Genomic DNA, 12,019 nt, shown 5'->3' with positions numbered 1-12,019 from the left:
TCAATATCTTACAACCTATGGCTCTTCAGACTTAGGTACTTGGCTGAATAACAAGAAGAGCCTGTTAGTTTAAGAAAAACAACTTGTCAATGAGAAAAAATATGTAATTTAAGGTTAAAAAAAACTGAATTTTGGAAAAGTTCTACCTATTACCATGTGCTTGACGGAGTGCTTTCTGGGGCTTTTCTGATGAGATTGATGGTGATGTTAATAAATATGGGTCCTGGATGCCATACAGTAAAATGTTTCAGCATTTGGAAGTGTTACATAGCTCAATAAATTAATATTTGCCAAATAATAATTTAAAATCACGCATAACTAAAAGATCCTAAGAACCAAGAGGCCTTAGACCAAGAGACATCAAGAAGACTTTCTCATTGTGAAGGTCGGATTTTCCTCTGGAAGGAAGAACAGCACGCTTCACCAAAAACAGTGCCCACAACTCTCCTACACTGCAGAGGAAGTCTGTTAAGATTGCATACATAGATCATCCCTATTGTCTCAGTGTGTGGGTGCACCCCTTGCGGTCCTGAGTTCCTTGCTTGTGCTCTCTCTCCTTCTGCAAATGGCACTGGGTTTTGATCCTACTGCACGTACTGGCTTTGTGGGAGCCTAGGCAGTTTGGATGCTCACCTTACTAGACCTGGATGGAGGTGGGAGGTCCTTGGACTTCCCACAGGGCAGGGAACCCTCACTGCTCTTTGGGCTGATGAGGGAGGGGGACTTGATTGGGAAAGAGGGAGGGAAATGGGAGGCGGTGGCGGGGAGGAGGCAGAAATCTTTAATAAGCAAATAAATTAATAAAAAAAGATTGCATAGATAGTGAATACACTGGGGGCCTTTATTTCAACACACGCCCTTGTCCAGACACACTACCCACATCATCTCAACCCTGTTTGGATGACTGCAGGAGCCCATTTCAGAGCAAGACTTCAATAGCTCGCGGCCGACTGTCTAAGGATCTTCCCTCACGATTGAGTAAGCCACCGACGTTTAACTCAGCAATGGTGCCGTGTCAAGGACCGAGCCACGTGCCCAAATACTTACATTACCCGAGTTCCTTTGACACATTTTAGGAGTTGGGACCGTGTGTGTGCCTGACTACCAAGACCCAAGCTGGATTTTTCAGATCCACTCTGTTAGCAATTTTAAAATTCTCAATGAATTGTTATTTATTATAGCTGTCATTCTGGATAGAAAATAAGTATATGAATGAGATAATGGGTTGTTAATGAGCTTGAGCTAATCATTCTATAATGTAACTGTACCTCAGAATGTCACATGGTACCCCCATAAATATTTGCAGCTATGATTTGCCTATTTAAAATACTTTTTTAATGTAGAAAGCTCGGCAGAGTACAGCAGCCTGCACTACTCACTCTTCTCGTAAGGGATATTGAGAGATGACCTCAGTGTCTTTCTCAAGGTTGCCTTCCTGATGAGCACCCCAGTCTGACCCAAATTAAGGAACAGCCCTTACTTGACTCAGCTAAAGAGACCAAGAGTTTGTCTCCCCCTTCCTCCAGGCTCTCTGAAGTCTGGAAAATAGATACACAGCCACAAGACATGTTTCTGTCTTAACGGAGGCCACAGCCTTGGGTGGAATAGGTAACTTCATAACACCCTGACCCCCACCCCCAAAAGCAGGGATGTTTGGACAGAGGCCAGGACAGTGCTTCTGCCAGTGACAGAGCACCAGAGGTGACAATGCCAGGGCAGGAGGTACAATCTTCCTCACAGACACACACCGATGATCCTCTGACCTCAGACTGTTCGCCCCCAGAACTACAAGGCAATAGATTCCAGGGTTGAAACCACTCTGTTTTGCTTCCGCAACAGGCCCTGGAATATACCATAACTGCTAGGACCTACGACACTTTCTCAGTAGGCGAGCAGACCTGAGTTCCAGGGAGCCCAAGGTCACGTGGCTAAAGCTGCTGCACACTGGAGTTTGAGAGGGCACCGCACTCAACAGTTCCTGTCTGCGCCACCTCCCCCTCCATCACATGAGTGGACGAGCAGTGATTTAGCCTCCAGAAACCCCACGGTATCATCCCTAGTCTTGCTGAGCACTCTGGCTCGTCATTGGCAAATCCCGGGGCTCTCGCGAAGGAGGGAGCGCCCCACCTTTGCCCTTAGAGGGTTTCACCAACAAGGGTGCAGCTCCGAGTCCTGAATCTGTGTCCTGGATCTGCTCCTTTCCCATGGTGGGGCTTCCATCAAGCGTTTGGACTTCTCTGCGCTCCAGTGTCCTCCCCTGTCAAATGAGGCTGCTTAGTTGTGATGAGGTTGACAGGAGACTGTGGCCAGTCGGGTCCCATAAGTGACACTGAAGATGTTTTTACTGTTCATTTTCTCTGCGCTATCAAATGTATTTATAATAAAGTTGTGCTCAACCAGGCACGCAGCTCAGGCCTGTAATCTCAGCCACTGGGGAGGCTAGGGCAGGAAGAGCAAAAGTTCAAGGCCAGCCTGGACTCAAGTTCAGTGACAGACTGAGTAATTTAGTGAGTCTCTGTCTCGAGATAAAAAAGAGGGCTGGGGATGTAGTTCAGGTGTAGAGTACTTGCCTAGGATGCTCGAAGCCTCCAATTCAAGTTTGTACTAGTTCTACTCAAAGCCTTGACCAGCTCCAGGTTCCCAGAACCACAGAGGACTTTCAGGATAATGAGGCTGGCAAGGCAGTCCTTTGGAGAGGACTTAAGAATAGGGCCTAGAAACTAGCTTGCCTTCCTGTCCACTGAGGGGCCCTGCCTTCTTGGCATTCCCAATCTGAAAATAGGTCCGACCGTGTTTTGTAAACTCAAGGCTCCGGTGATTGTGGCCAAGCTGGAGGAATAAGTAGACCATTCAAAGGGACTCAGAATGAATTCCTGAGGCCAGGAGAGTGCAGCCCTGGGCCCAAGTCTGCAAGCAAGGAACGAAGAAGAGACACAAAGGGAGGCCTCCTTCACTTGGGGTTGGGGTTCCTGCAAAGACCTTCTAGAGCTTCCTGAGAATATATGCAGAAGAACAAACTTCCTGGGGAAGCCACTTCTGCCCCCAGGGAAAGCTCCTTGCTGCCTTAGCCTACCAGTGATGGGAGCATTAATAGCCCTTCCCAGGTGGAACTGTCCTTATCCACTCCAAGCCCCTTGCAAACAGCACAGCTGGGGAGAAGCTACCTCACACCGCTGGCCCTAGACTCAGGCAGGTCCTTTTGTCACTAGGAGGCTTGACCTCCAAAAGTCTTGTTCTCTAAATAGGAAGCAGTCGCTGCAGCACTGGAAAGCAATTGACCCCTGATCACACTCAGCGGGCAGCCACCCCCAGCAGGGCTCACAGGCTGTAGAAGGAGCTGAGTCAGCCGGAGGGGGGCGTCTGGAGGGAAAACCTACAGCCTTCTAAAAGGAGTGGAAGGGGGAGCCAGAGGCCAAAAGCCCTCAGGCACCATTTCAGCAACAACAAGGAGAGAATCGGGAACTAGAGCCCCAGCTGGGAGACTTCTTCAACTTCCCCTACTTCCCCTCTCTCTCTCTCTCTCTCTCTCTCTCTCTCTCTGCCACCACCCTTCCACCCTGCAGGGCAGCTGATTAACCCTACCCCTCAGAGGCAAGGTGGCCTGCTGGGTCAGCCAAGACACCAGCTAGGGGAAAGCCCTCCCTAAGCTTACACCACCTCCAGAGAGACCAAGCCAGAGGACCCCACGCAGAAGGCTCCAGAGACTCCTGGTCCCTAACCGCCCTCTGGGCTGTTCTCTGAGAACCGAGGAGCACTGCTCAGCCAGGGTCACAGCAGTGAGAAAGGAAAAGAGGTGTGGCTTTGGACCACGACTTCTGCTTTGCTGAGTCATGCTCTGCCTTTTCTGCTTTGACTCCTTCCTCCATGTCCAAGAGAGCATGAGAAAGATGGAGAGACCAGGGCTGATGGTGAGCCACCCATCTGGCTTCTACTACGCTGTAGGAACTGTCAAGGAGAGGTGGTGGGCTCCGGGAGGGGTATGTTGCTCCTGAGGGCATCGTAAGGCTTCTGCAGGATCAGAATACCTTGCCCCGTATGCACCTGCCGGAGAGCTGTGAAACACACAGTATTAGAACTGGAAAGCACAGGTTTGGTTTTGTTTGCGTACATCATTCTCTCCAATGAAGTCCTAGTTATGTGTCAATAAGCAGAGAGAGAAACTGAGGCTCAGACCGGCTCAAGACCTAGACACGATGCCTGTGGAGCTCCAAGGATCTCCTCCAGATGTCATGTGTCCTGCAACTTCAGATCTCCTGAAGGTTGGGGATGACACAGAGATTTGGGGTTCTCCAAGAGCTTAGGGATCACACAGGAGTCCGAGATTCCGCAGGGAGATCTGGGATGACACAGGGACCTGGAGTCTCCCACAGAGAGCACAGATCCTGTGGGGAATGCCCAGAGAGGTCAGGCTTTGATGTGGACTTTGACCCTGGTGGTGACCCGTGACAGTCTTCTGATCTAGTGGGTTTCTGTTTCCTTTTCTGGGAGAATGCGGCAGTGGCCCCGAGGGATCTTGAGTGGGCACAAACGGGAACATTTGTACATTGTGTCTTGAATGTTTTCCTTATCTCTGTCTTGGGCAGTTTTGGTTGGAATGCACCTGAAGGGCCTCTCTGGAAGAGGAGAGCAGGAAGGGTGGAGGTAGCCAGGGACTCCCATGTCTGAACGGTCCCTGAGGTCAGGGATTGATTCTGCGGGTAGTCATTCCCTCTATAGTTTGGTAAAGAGGCCAAGAGAAGGTGACTTACAGCCCAAGAACCCAACCCTGGTGCCCCCTCATGGGTGATCTTTTTTGTAGGTGACCCGACATGTTTCCACTTTGAGTTCCAGGACTGGGAGAACCTGCCTCTACCCACCTGAGCCTAGATATCCCTGGGCATTGTCTTGGACCACTGACTTCTGACCTGGTTGCCCCTGGCTATTTGCTACATGATGTGAGTGCTGGGAGGTGACCCAGGCAGAACCTCCTTCACGGCACCAAGTCCCCCTGTGCTGACTCCCCCCACCCCAACTTGTTCCACTTTCAAAAATAGCTAATGAGGAAATTAATTTGGTCACCCAGATGAATGCAATAAAAGCTTGTCAGGGAAAGACAATTAACCTCTGTGCTGATAAATCGTGCCCAAATTAATGAAATTCATTTGTAGATGCTGAGAGATTCGGTTGAGGTGAGGACCACTAAACCCAAGCTTTCTCCAGGCTGTGAGGAGAGGCTGGAAATAGAAAAAGAAAGGGGAAGAAAGAAGTGGGGTGAGGGAAGGGAGTGGGAAAGAGAGAGAGACACACACACACACCTTGGCTTTGATATTTACCTTGTCCGGGATATTCTCTAATAAACCAAATAAATGAAACCAGAGAGTAAAGATTAGGTTACTTTTAAAATGTGGGCTTTTTGGTCTTAACCTTGACTAAGTTGCCTTCAAGCTGAGTCCTTCTGGATTCCCTTTTCCTTGGATCTCCAGGCAAAAAGGAGTTGCCTAGAGACTAACCAGGAAGATAGCCTCATGCAAGCGTGAGGGTCTGAGTTCAATCCCCGGCACCCACATACTGACGGCAGAGGTGACTGTCTGTAGTTTTTGCTGGAAGAACTGAAGTCAGGAGAGTGACTGGGGACTGCTGGTTAGCCAGTCCGGTTGAATCAGTGAACACAGTTCTCAAGGACTAAGGTGAAGGCTGAGGAAAACACACAGCCTAGACCTCTGGCCTCCACACACGCTCTCACACATTGGCCCGTGTTCCTTCCACCGCACCCTCCCGACACATGTGCATGCACACACGGGTCACCTGACCTCTGTGCAAACTGGGCTGGAAGCAGCCATCCTTATCTCTCCCTATAGCTACCAGATCCAGGAAGCAGATACAGGGTGCACGGGGCAGGGTGGATTCTATTGTCACGCTCACTGGACAGCTTGGAGGCAACAAGGAAATAGGGGGAAAAGGCTCCGCAGCCACCCAGGGTTTCTCTCTAGAAAACAGGCCACCGACAATAGCCAGCTAGCAAGATGGGGAAAAACAGGAGCTGGGCCTTTCAAGACCTAAGATAGCTGGAACTAAGCCTGGGCTACCATACTGTCAACTTGCCTGGCGGAAGCGCATGTGGAAGAGACCGTGGAAAGGGCTGGAACATGCCAGTCATTTGTCTCACAAACACTGCTCACACACTGTGAGCACGGACAAGGGGGAAGGAGATATTGGGCATCTGGAGTCTGCTGACCGAGCTCTCACTATCTAATCTTCATAGACAGAGTGGCAAGGGTGCAGATTGGAGGCCTCGATAGATATCACCTATCTTGAGATCCGTTAGGCCATTGTTCATGCTTCATGAGGAACCTCCCACCACCCTCAAGCCTGGAAATGGAAGAGATTTGTCCAAGTCTGGCCTAGACAAGCATTTCAAGTGCCACCCAAATAGGTGGACCTCAGAGTGGCCTCCTAGAGCTCAGGCTGGTTGATGGGGGTCAGAGGATGGAGAACTATCAGGCTTTCCAAGGGCAACTAGGGTGGTGGCCAAAGAGCTCGGCAAAGATAGAGGATCGGGGTCCATAATGCCCAAGGAGCCCATAGAAGGGACGGGAGATGGAACCCAATGAGGGGCCCAGGACATAGCAGGCAGAGAGCTTGTCTTTCTTCCTTCCTTCCTTCTTTCCGTCATTCCATCCTTCCTTCCGCCTCACCCTAAATTGGGTTGTAGATAAGCTCATCCCATCCACCAAAGGAGAAGGAGGTTGGACTGGTAGGGTTTGGGCAAACATAAACCCAAAGACAGCCTCAGCAGCAGCACTGAGATCTCTGCCCACCACATTCTGCCTTCTCCCCAGGCTGCAATCCCAGGGTGATGAGTCTGAAAAACCTGGAGGACAGAGGAGAGGTTAGGGGAAGTGACATGAGAACGGGCGTAGGTCTGAATGTGTCCTTGGATTGGGGCTTTTCCAGACCCACATTTCCTGGCTGCCTTTCTCTGGACTCTGAACGAAAACTAGGCAGGTGGCTCAGTCCGCAGCCTGAAGCCTCCAAAGTCAGAGAGAAGAAAGAAGATTTGGGCATTGAAGGTGTGGGTTAAGCCTGCCTACTAGCTACCTGGTGAGTACTGCTATTCCCGACCTTCTGAGAAACCCAGACTCCTTGCCATCACGGAGCTCCTAGAGAAAGAACCCAAAGCCTTGTGCCGAACTTGACATTCTGGGAGATCCCAGTTCCCCTTCTAGAAGCACCAGACCCCCTTAGTGATGCCAGTTCAGTGTGGCTTTCCCTGCTCGTCTAGAGTGTCCTCTGGGACCCTCCCTTCCCCAGCACCCTGCACAAGCAGGAACACCAACCTTCCATTTAAAGGCAACTGTGCTGAGCCCTTCCTGCCAAGCCTTCTCACTCAGCCCTCGTCTGCTTTAAGCCTCCAAAGAGCATCTTCACTGTCCCTGGCTCCACGACAACGTCACTGCTATCAGTCTCCTGCGCCGTCTCTGGAACCGCAAGTTCTGTGTAGATCCTACACTGTAGAGAGATGGGGTTGGCAGTGATATGGAATCAAGGACCCCCCAAAGGGGGAAGCACCCTGCTTGCCTGCCCACTGTGACCAGAAATGAGCCTCACAGCACCACTACGCCTTGAGACAGACTATGGATGAAAAGAAATAGCCCCACGCTATGAGACTAAAGAGAGCTAAGGGGGGGGGGTCTTCCTGGAGGTGTCATCGTGAAGCTGGGTTCATGAAGAGAAGTCTGCCATCCAATCTGAGAGGCAGAGTGTGGCAAGGACCAGAATTCCCAGTAGCCCTGGTACTGGTCCCTGCTCTGCTCCCCTTAACCCTTTGGGCATCTGAAATAGGAGGCTGACGAAGGAAGTACCCTTGGGTACAAGGAGGTAGCAGAATCCAGCTCAGTGAGAGGCAACAATAGATGAGGTTGTACTGTGACATCTATATGCACACAAGTACACGTACACACTCACACGTGTGCCCACACAAGTACACACACACACAAAAGACAATGATTGCAGAGAAACTGGCAGGCACTGGCAGGTGACATCCTGGACAGCCTCTGAGCGAAAATTGGAAGATACATCTGGAACCCAGTGGGTTTATTACATCCTGGCCAGTGAAGTGGCCCAAGAGATTTTGTGGAACCCGATAAGATAGACACCAGCACACAGCAAAGATGATGATTCCAGACGGAGACAAGCTGTGTATCACAGGGAATTGTGCTCACACCAGGCAGAGTCTAACTTCCCAGACCTTCCAGATGGACCACACCATCTGATGTGGGGGACAGCTCCACAGGTCTATCCAGACAGGCACCAATCGGCTTATGTTAACTCCATACAAGGGCTTCTGTGAGCTTCCTGATGACCTGACACACTGCCCTTCCAAAGCCAGCAGAGGATAAACTGCTCAATAAGAAAACCGGTTGTGTAAAACCTGGGGCCTAGAAAGAAGCCGGCTAACATAGCCTTAGGACTTGGGACAACCCTCTCTGACTCTATAAAACTAAGATCTGGGAATGTAGATTCCAGTCCACAATCCCATGTATATGATTTCTCATTTAAGACCCCCTTACCAGACACTAGGCTGTGTCGAATCGACAGTTAGAACTAGCCAGTCCACACAGAGACTTGGTGTTAGCCTTTCCCCCTCTTCTAACCCCCGGCCACCATCTCACCAAGCTGATGAGCCCGGCATGGCCACCTTCCTCCATCAGACCCCGCCGGGACAGACAGACATGAGACATTTTTCCTCTTTACTCCATCTGCCTGCTGTAAGCTAAGAGACCCTGATACAAAGGACTTGGCTGGACACCAGGTGTCGGGAAGTCCTTTGCTAGGTCTTGTCCAGAGTTTGGTAACCAAGAGGTGGCGGTAAATGTATAGACTCCTCTGTGCAATTCAGTTCTCTTCTTCACAATTCTCATCTACTAACAGATTAATAAAATCTACTAATGATGTAAGATGGAGGGCCAGGTAAGAGGGAGGTAGTAGCCAGATGGCTGACCCAATCCCCCAGTCCCATACCCCACGGCCCATACCCCACATTTATACTAGTTCCCAGGTGACTGCCCCTCTAGTCCTTGTTCCACCCTCTGGGGACTCTGCTGTCCACCCCTGCAGAGCAATCTCCGGATAGAGAGATACCCTTGAGTGGTGACTGCCAGCAAGTGGGCAACTCCAAACCCCTGATTCACGGAACAAAATGAGAACAATGAGTAGATACGTTCAAAGTGTTCAGTCCGGAGGAGTAATTTGCTCCAGTGAGGGAATTTCCTTCTCTTCAGGTTTTGGAAATGCCAAGAAACAAAAATTTGTGTATGATCAGATATCCTAATCAGAGCGTGGCACGCTTACCCATGAACACCTCAGAGAGAAAGCTTACGGTTCCCCTTGATAGGAGCCATGCTCAGACTTCTCAAAAGACCATTTATTTTGGCTTCAGTTTAAGAAAAAAAAACCCTTATGCCACAGATATATAAGCACCAGCATTTGGCTCACAATGAGTGTGTGCCCTGCGTGGTCTTCTCTGTGTTACTCACAGAGGTCCAGGGGACAGACCCAGGCTGGGGGGCGGTGCCCCGCTCTGCCCTCCACAGGGTATGCCCCGGTCTCCACGTCCTGGTCTCCACGTCCCGCCTGCCTGCCACAGCTGGTGAATCACTCGGACGGTAGTCTGTGCACTTTCCCCATTATCCTATCCCCGGGAGCTGACTGAAAAACCAGTAGCAGCTGGCAGGAAATGGGTGCGAAAAACTGACCACAGATAAACTGCAAGGCTCTACAGGAGCGGCAGATAGAGTCCAGAGCAGGAAGTTAGGCCAGCAGGACTCCAGGCCAGGCCCCAACAGGACTCCAAGACCCACCATGGGGACTTCACAGCGAGGCCGGGATCCACCCGACACAAGCTCAACCAGGCACAGCCATATCCACTGGAAGAGAAGGGGACCTCAGAGAAATGCCCAGCCCACTCCTGGCCTCTGGGGCTCCCAGGTTCCCACAGTCACGGACAGAGGCAAAAGCTACAATAATTTGCATGTGATGGACTAGTAAGGCAGGGGCAGACACTCACGGAATCAAATTAACAGTAACCCATGAACTCTCTAATGAGGGTCCCAGCAGAGGAAAAAAAAAAAAAGACCTGTTGTAAGGCAAGGAAGGACCAAGGTTCAAGAAGTACATGGGGATGGTGATAAATCCAGAGGCTCTGACCCCCAGTTCCCTACAGCTTCTCAGTAGACTCAGCACCATGGCAACTCAGAATTATACAAACCTTGATCTTTGGGCAGCAGAACAGACCCTTCCCATCTGTGGTCCTCACTAACGCTCATAAGCATCCTAGGAGATGGGTCAGGTTATCCTGGATGTACAGAAGAGCAAATAGAGACCAAGGACTCTGGTAGCTGTAGCTCTGCACGGCATGACCTGTACTCCAGGTGTGTGAGCAGTGTCCTCCCTGGGCCCTGGATGCCAGGGGCCTCTCTTCACAATGAGCCATCAGTTGCTAAGGAAGAGCAGCCAGCTGGAGAGCTACTGCTTATGCCTGGCCCTATAGCTGAATAGCACCCGGAGGCACTAGTATTTCAAAGCGTCTTCTCAGTGGCCCAACTAGACAGCACCGCTGGCAGCCCCTTCTCTGATGGCATCCACTCTCTCGGCACCCAAAGTAGATCCAGTCGCTAGCTCTTCCAAGAGCCTCCACGGCAGGAAGTGACCAAGTCCTGAGCCACCAGCTTCACTGTGACAAGTCTGTGACACGCTGCCATAGCAAGGAGCTGCAGCTGCAGCTGCGCTTGAACTTGTGACTGGCTGCTGTCCCTTGGAAAGAGAAGGGGCACATCTGGAAGGGTGGACCTGAACGCCCATGAGGCTTAGGGTGAGATCCCTTTCCTGTGTGGAGAGGGTTGCAGAGAACACCTTCCCCGTGAGCAGGTGGCCCCCTGTGCTGGGCCCCTGGGCTATTGCTTGGGTTAACAAGACAGGCTTCAGCTGGGTCTGACTCACTCTCGTTCCTGGAACTGTCTGAAGGCGGGAGAGGATGCTGTGGGTAGGCTCCAACTGTATCATCTGGGCTGGGGCCGGTAGCAGATGGTCCTAAAAAAAAAAAAATACTTCCATGTGGGCTTAAAATAGCACAGTGTTCACCAACAGCTGAATGGGGAAATGTATGAGTTCGTTCTCACGGGAGTGGGCATCGTGGGCTTCTGTGAAGGAATAAGGGACCTAGGCATCAGCTGTGGCCAAGAGAAATCTTGGTGCCCACCCCATGCTTGGCCTCACTTTGTTAGGTGGCTCACAAACATAGCAATTCCAAGGCCTCGGGACCCTTCCAATGGCTGCAGTGTGCCTTGGAGAAGCCGGGGACCCATACACAACTGAGAAGTTAGACCTGGGGACAGCAATGAGAAATCCCGCCTTCATCAGAGTCAGGAAGGTACAGACACCCACAAGGGGTCCGAACGTTATTGTGCTGGTCCGGAGTCTATCTCTGTCCTTGAGCCCGGAAGAATGTGGAAACCGGACCCAGGTTCTACCCCCACTCCTCCGCCCTACCACACCGAGAGAAGCTCTCGCATCCCCCTCACAGTATACGTCGGGGTCAAGTTACTTCCTCTTTGCACCTCAGTTTCCTTATCAGATGGAGCAAACACGGGGACCTGCCCTGGGAGAACCCCGCCATATGCAGGTGCTCTACAGAGGGAACGCGGCATGGCCTGTCTCTTGGGGACCGGAGGGGCCTCTGCCTCCCCTGTCACTTTAAGCGACACCTCAGTCCATCCTTAATTCGCACTATGTGCTGGCAAGCAGAAATGTCAACTCTGAGAGGCTGGTGCCCACCCCACCCTCTCTCCCTCGGCGGCTGCTGTGTTATGTGGAGGGAAAGAACCAGAGGTCACTACAGTTTACTCCACACTCAGAAAGGGCGTGGTAAGCAGCCCTGACGCCCTCCTGCTGCAGACCCCAAGAGCCCAGGAAACAGGAGTCTGGGCCACCACTGCCTTTGAGAAACAGAAGACTTCCAGACCCACGGCATAAAAGAGAAGGC

At 51.3% G+C, this 12,019-nt stretch overlaps 1 long non-coding RNA gene across 1 annotated transcript in view; it reads right to left on the bottom strand.

Annotated features, from left to right (window-relative positions):
- Positions 1-12,019, bottom strand: part of LOC126501361 (uncharacterized) — a 151,885-nt gene that overhangs the window by 114,076 nt on the left and 25,790 nt on the right. The window contains exon 3 of the long non-coding RNA XR_007591652.1: positions 10,978-11,067. This is a non-coding gene — a long non-coding RNA (uncharacterized lncRNA). The remainder of the gene's footprint in view (positions 1-10,977; positions 11,068-12,019) is intronic.

This window comes from Alexandromys fortis, unplaced genomic scaffold, assembly GCF_014885135.2.
Source record: "Alexandromys fortis isolate MF-2015 unplaced genomic scaffold, M_Fortis_MF-2015_v1.1 scaffold_30, whole genome shotgun sequence".
Classification (NCBI taxonomy): Eukaryota; Metazoa; Chordata; class Mammalia; order Rodentia; family Cricetidae; genus Alexandromys; species Alexandromys fortis.
This window is presented reverse-complemented; position numbering and strand designations above follow the sequence as displayed.